Genomic DNA, 6,731 nt, shown 5'->3' on the forward strand with positions numbered 1-6,731 from the left:
TAAAAAATATATATTATAAGTGGAACATGTGTGAAAGAATGTGGTAAGTATTTTTCATGGTTATTATTGAGCTCATTCACATGAATCTGTCATTTGAAATTGTGATAGACAAGAAGAAATAGTGAATGACATGCTTATGTATGGTTATATGTATTTATCTGAAATGCAAGAAAATGATGGTTATATATTTGATAAATGGAGACATGAGACTATGATATATGAACATGGAATATATTTTATAAATGTGTTCGTTCATAATTATAGAATTGTGCAACTCAAGTGTACTATTTGTATAAATATGGCATTTCAAATGATTTGATGAGTAAAACTCCAATGTGAGATAGTCTAAAATCAAGACAAATTGTTATGAAAGCGTATTTAAAATACATAGATATGATTGTTATAAGTTATGTGAACAAATGATGTGTAAAAGTATATGCATATGAGAATTTAATAAAAGTTGAGCCCATTCATGTTTCTTAATATTCATATGAATTATATGACTAACAATGTGATAAGAATAGGTATTAGGGCTCACGATCAATTTGAATAATTATGCTTTGCATAATTTTGTTGAATATAAAGAAGCAGTAAGTTAATTACGATGTTATACGAATTTATTAAATATTACATGTTTAATTTGTTTTACTTTTTCCCTTAATTAATAATGATTCGATAAGCTTCGGTAATGCCTTGTACCCTGTTCTGATGACGGATACGGGTAGGGGGTGTTACATAGGAGGTCAAACACCCGTGTGAAGAGGGGCACACGACCGTGTGGCTGAGGTACCCGCCCCTGTGAAGAGAGGCACACAGCTATGTGGCTGAGGCACACCCCCGTGTGGACCAGAGACATGGTCGTGGGAACAGGCCATGTAACTCACTGTCCAGTTGTGCTAAAATAGGGTAAGGGCAGACATGACTGTGTAAGGGTCTCACAAGCCTGTATGCCCACTAGACACAGCCGTGTGTCCAAAACACACGCCCGTGTGAGATCCTTAATTCCCAATATTAGCCACACGGTCGTGTGGCACCATAACGCTAAATCCCTAATTCCCAATCACACATGCTGTGTACTCAAGGGACACAACCATGTGAAAATCGACAAAAATCCCTAAATTGGCCACACGGCTGTGTGTTGCCCAAATTAGCCCAAAAAACCCAAATTCTCGAAAGCACACGACCGTGTGAATCCACACAAGCCCGTGTGGCCACCCGTGTGGTCACAAACCCACCTTAAGATAGCCTTGAAAAATGTGCTTTCAGCCACGAAGCACTTTTCGGCCCTTGATAGTTCAAAATTATACCAAATAATACAAATTTTAAGCACAAGATAGAGATACCACATCGGAAACAACTGATTTATGAACACTCACACACACGTCATCGACTTTTCATAGAGTCGAATAAAAATTTACAAATAAAATAAAAGAAGGTATGAAACCAACACCTAATTCACAATAGGAGATGCCCAAACACTAAGTCGACGACAAGGAAGTGAGGCTCTTCAAAGTCCTCCAAGAAAAGACCATTTTCAAAAAATAATAAAGAAGAACAAAAAGAAAGAAAAATATGAACGTCCACCAAAAATAAAAACAAGAATAAATAACAACTAACTGCTACTTAACAAAACAAAACAAATTAAAAAAAATGTTCCTCCACAATGCACACACAAAGACTCGAACATAAAACCTCAAGGTAATATAACCCACACTCACCCACCAGAACAGCAGGCCCATTCTGACACTTAAATGCGCCACTAAACACAATAGCGCAATCTCTTCACTGACCCTAACCATAAAAACCTAAAACTTCTAACCCCAAAATTCGAGGTGTTACATGATATTAGTAAGTATTATTTTAGGAATCGATTTTTTATTTAGGTTGTTTGGGTTTTGGTACGCGTCATAGAATGATTCTTTGTGTCATGTTTTAATGTACACGGTTGTTTTGTCGGCCTCTCTATTTGTTTATTTGGTAATGCTTATTTTATTTTTCTGATAGTGGATTATTTTCTTTTATAGGCATACCATGACGAACACACGAAGCAAGTCTAAGGTCACCATCCTCCCTTCGAAAAATGAAAGACTCTGGGTGTGAGTTCGTCTTCGGGTGCTTTCGTCGATGCACACCACCCCTATCTTTGATTTTCATAAGGTCCCTAGGAGGACTTATATCAGCTTCTTCGATTGAGGCCAATCGGCTTAGGTCAATGTATTGATTGGGCTGATTTGGAGCAAGTTTAGTTAGCTGATAGCTTGCGCACCATCATTGCCACAACTCCATAGGATAGGTTCTTTTGCATCATTGAGCCCACATAAATGGAGCTGAATTTGGAGTCTTGTTTGACATTTCTCCTACAGTAGGTGATGACGACCCATGGTGAGCAGGATACCATCACTTTCAGACTCGATGTCACGGTATGACATATGAGTGTCGTAGAGTTTGAAGCGGCATTGGGACTCTACACTGTTAGTTCATGAGTGTTGAGAGCTTTCTCTGATTATACCGACTGTCGAAACCATTTTTTTATTTTGAAAAAGGGCATCGACTTTAAAACGAAATATGGAGTTGCCACCAATCCTTTTTGTTTAGGTGTGATCGGATCACCTGATAAAATATTTTATTAAAATATTAGTGTTGACCTACGAAATTCAAGAAAACGGGTTCAGGAGTCAGTTGCGTATGAGGAAGGATTAGCACCCTCGTTACGCCCAAAATTGGTACCTAATTGATTAAATAATGTCCTTATGTCCAAAATTTAAAAAAAAAATTTGAAATACGATTTCTTTTAAAACATATGAATAACTCGAATTAGACGTTAAAATTCTCTTGTTTCGAAGGAATACAATATCACATCCAACACGTTAGGACATGATCTTTTAAACCTTCGAAACTACGATCAATTGTTGATGTCCAAAAGCTCATACATTTGAAAATTACAAAAGGATATTCGATTATTTGGTCCAACGAAAAACCAAAACCCAATACGTTAGGGCACGATTTCTCAGATTTCTAAACATAGAACATTGCCTTGTTTTGCAGTTTAGAAAATACAAACGGAATTTTAAAGGGATATTTGATTATTTGGACAAACGAAAAATCGAAACCCAGCACGTTAGGGCACGATTTCCCGAATTTCTAAACATCAAACATTGCCTTTGTTTTGGGAAATTTTCAAATAAAAAATTATAAAGCCGACTCAAAACGTATTAGTTTGACTTGAAATAAAATGGAATAATTAATTTTGAATAAATAAGTTGAAAATTATAATGCAACACATGTGAATGAAAGACGAGATTATAAACATGGAACAATATACATGGATAATGAACTCTGCTAATGAATGAAAATAGTATAAAAATAAAAAGAAATTAACATACACACAATAACAATAAGCTCACGTCCTATTTTGAAAAACTAACATTAATGAAAAAAATAATGGAAACTAAAATATAAGTAATTAAAAAAAATAATTAGAATAAGAATATAACATGTTTTCAAACATAGATGAATAAAATTAAAATAGTAATACAAAAGACTAATAAACAATATGAAATGATAATATACGAAACAATATGACAACCAAAAACAACACATAATGTACAAAACAATATAGAAACTAGGAGCCAATATGATATAAAACAATTTAAAAACTATTAAATATATGAAAACTTACGAATGAACAACACATGCTAGGGTTTGAAATAATTTACATGTATAAAAATAATGAAACTAATAATTTATGAATGATTATTAAAATAGATATTATGTAAGAAGAAATTTGAAATAAATAATGTACAAAATAATTTCAAATAAAACATATTGATTTAATTGATGATATATATGAAAATGAAAACTTAATATAAACAATGTATATACAAAGATGTTAATATATGAAAGTGTTTAAAATAAATAAAATATACAATTTAAAATAGGGTCCTTAAAAAGGAATAAATTATACATAAATAAATTTAAAAGAATATATATATATACATAATAGATTTAAAAGAAAATATTTACATAAAAATCAATAATGTGTACTTAGAGTAAGAATAATTTAATATAAGTTATCTATATGTATGTATAATAGTATTGTGTTAGATATCATATAAATCTTTAAACATAGAAATATACATAAAAGAAAATTTTAAATAAATAAATTGTAAAAAATAAAAAAAATAAGAATAAAAATAAATGAAATTATAAAACAACAAACTAGGACCATGCAAAATTAATAAAATAATCCAAGATAATATGTTAAAAGATGAATAACAAATAGATTTTAAAAATAAAAGAATTACAAAGAATAAAACATAAGCTGAGATATAAAAAAAAACTCAATTGAAATAAAAATAAAACCAAATAGACATTTTATAAATAAATAAAGTAATGAAATAGAATTAAGGATTAAAACACAACACATGCTAATGTCCGAGGATTAAAAACGTAAATGATCCAAATCCTCAAAACGTAGTGTTTAGGCGCAGACTAAATTGAATTTATACTCAAATTACAGAGAGAAATTAAAAAAAACAAAGAAAATACAAATAAGGCCCAATTGAATGATAGTGCGAAAGGGAGGGACTTATCTCACAAATTTCCCCTCAAAGACCAAAACACGCGGATCCCCATGGGCATCGGGTCGGGTCATCAGGTTTGGCCTCTAAACGGTGCCGTTTTGAAGCATTTTGGGGCTAGATGAAACGGTATCATTTCTTTGTTACCATAAGACCCCAAATTTTTTCTAAACCCTCATTTGAAACCCTAAATCTAAAAAATAAATAAAAGTTCTTCCATTCTTCTCTCTGCTTGGCCGACTCAAGGGCCTCATCGGCGTTCCATGCGCCTCCACCTATAGTGGTTCATGGCTCGGGAACAATGAAAATGAGAGGAGTATAACTTCCCCTCCTTTGGTCCAATTTCCATATCGGAGAAAGGGTCTTCGATTGTCAAAACTGCGGGTAGGTTCCCTAGCTCCTCTCCTTTATTTGTTTTTGAAAAGAATTTTAAAAGCATAATAAAGAAATCTACATAATATGAATCATAAATCACCTTCAGCCTTTGAGTGAATTCTTTGTTTTCTTTGTATTCGGAAAAAAAAATCAGACCCTTTACAAATTATATTCGGTTTCCTTTTATAATTTTATAAGGAGAAATAAATAAAAAAAATAAAATCCTTTTCCCTTAAATCTTTTTTGTTATTGTTGCTATCAATTTGCTATATATTGTTGCTGTTTTTTTCGTTTTTCGCAGGTACAAAGGCCATGTGGATGTACGGAGAAGAAGGCCACTTGTAGGGAGGCAACGACGTGCATGAGCAGCAGCTTGGTGGCCTAGGGTTTCCAGCAGATCTCATTTGCTCAGGCTATTTGGGCCAGTTTGCCTTTGGGTCATTGTAATTTTGGATTCTTGGGCTATTAATTAGGGATTTGGGTTTATTGTTGGGCTATAAGTGCGATTCGTAAATGGACTGGACTGAAAAATTTTATTTTGGTTTTTTTAAATTTATTTTTGGCTTATTTATTGTTTTTAATCTATGGGCCCGGGTGAATTGGGCCTATTACACTGGCACATCTACTCGCTATCTCTTTGCCGGGTAGACCTCACGACGAGTATAATGCCTTATGGCCTGAGTCATTCGAAGGTGACTTTTTTTCCTCTGGCCTTGCATTATATTCATGTTGTCTTGGCTCACATATTGACCGGTACGAGAGAGAGCACTAGAGTCGTCGGTACAACTGATGCATATTTCTTTTGAATCATGGCCACGAGGCGTATTTTCGATTTAACCTACTTCATCACTCTCACCTTTCGCCATCAGACAGAACATAGTAGGAGGGGTTCTATCACTTTAGGCCCTTATGTGACTCAACTCACACATCACTTGTAAAAGCCTGTTTTTAGTGAAATTGGAACAGTGGTTTTGGGGCCACAAATCTAAAGTCAAAAAATTTAGTTTAATATTATTTTATGGTCTACAGCATGATGGAAATACCATATAAAAATTCCGTTAAGAAATTTTACCATTTACATGCCTATTTTGATAAAAATGACTAAATTTCATTAAGTGCATAATAGCTAAAAGTATTAAATAGCTATAGAATTTTAAATTGAAGGTCCTTATATAGTAAATAGGCCATTAAAGAGGTTAGTGGATAAGTATGAATAGTTATCATTGGAAATTTAATGAAATATTAAGGTTAATTTTGGAAATTTGTGATTAAAGTTATAATAAATTAATAAAATAAACTATTCTCATCTATTCTCATCATCATCCACCAAAAAAAAAAAGGAAAAAGAAACCTAGCCATGGAAGTTTGAAAATTTAGGCAAGCTTATTTTGCTCAATTAGGTTTGAATCTTTGTCTCGTTTTTGATGATTTCTATGTTTCCGAGATCGTAGTAGCTTAATCTAGTTAGTTCGCAGATTAATTTGCAAAATTGTTAAAGTATTAGTGTTTTTCCATTGATGAATATGCTTGAATTTTGAAGTTTGATGATAGAAAATGAATGATTGTTGTTAGGTAAACAGCTTTGTAAAGAGAATTTTGATGAAATTATCAATTAGGGATTAAATTGAAAAAGATGATAAATTTATGGTAAAATTTATAAATTTTGTGAAATAAAAGGGCTGCTATTAATATTTATAAAATTGGCTAGGCTTGAGTAAGGATTAAATTGTCTGAATTTCATTTTTTCGAGCCTAGGGACTAAATTACAAAGAAATT

General features: G+C 32.6%; 1 long non-coding RNA gene across 1 annotated transcript; it reads left to right on the forward strand.

The window, feature by feature from the left end:
- The first annotated feature begins 4,485 nt into the window (after window positions 1–4,485).
- LOC107923092 (uncharacterized) lies at window positions 4,486–5,507 on the forward strand. Its single transcript, XR_001691516.2, has 2 exons — window positions 4,486–4,964; window positions 5,257–5,507. It is a non-coding gene; the product is annotated as an uncharacterized lncRNA (long non-coding RNA).
- Window positions 5,508–6,731: the final 1,224 nt, after the last annotated feature.

This window comes from Gossypium hirsutum, chromosome A11 (assembly GCF_007990345.1).
Source record: "Gossypium hirsutum isolate 1008001.06 chromosome A11, Gossypium_hirsutum_v2.1, whole genome shotgun sequence".
Taxonomy (NCBI): Eukaryota; Viridiplantae; Streptophyta; class Magnoliopsida; order Malvales; family Malvaceae; genus Gossypium; species Gossypium hirsutum.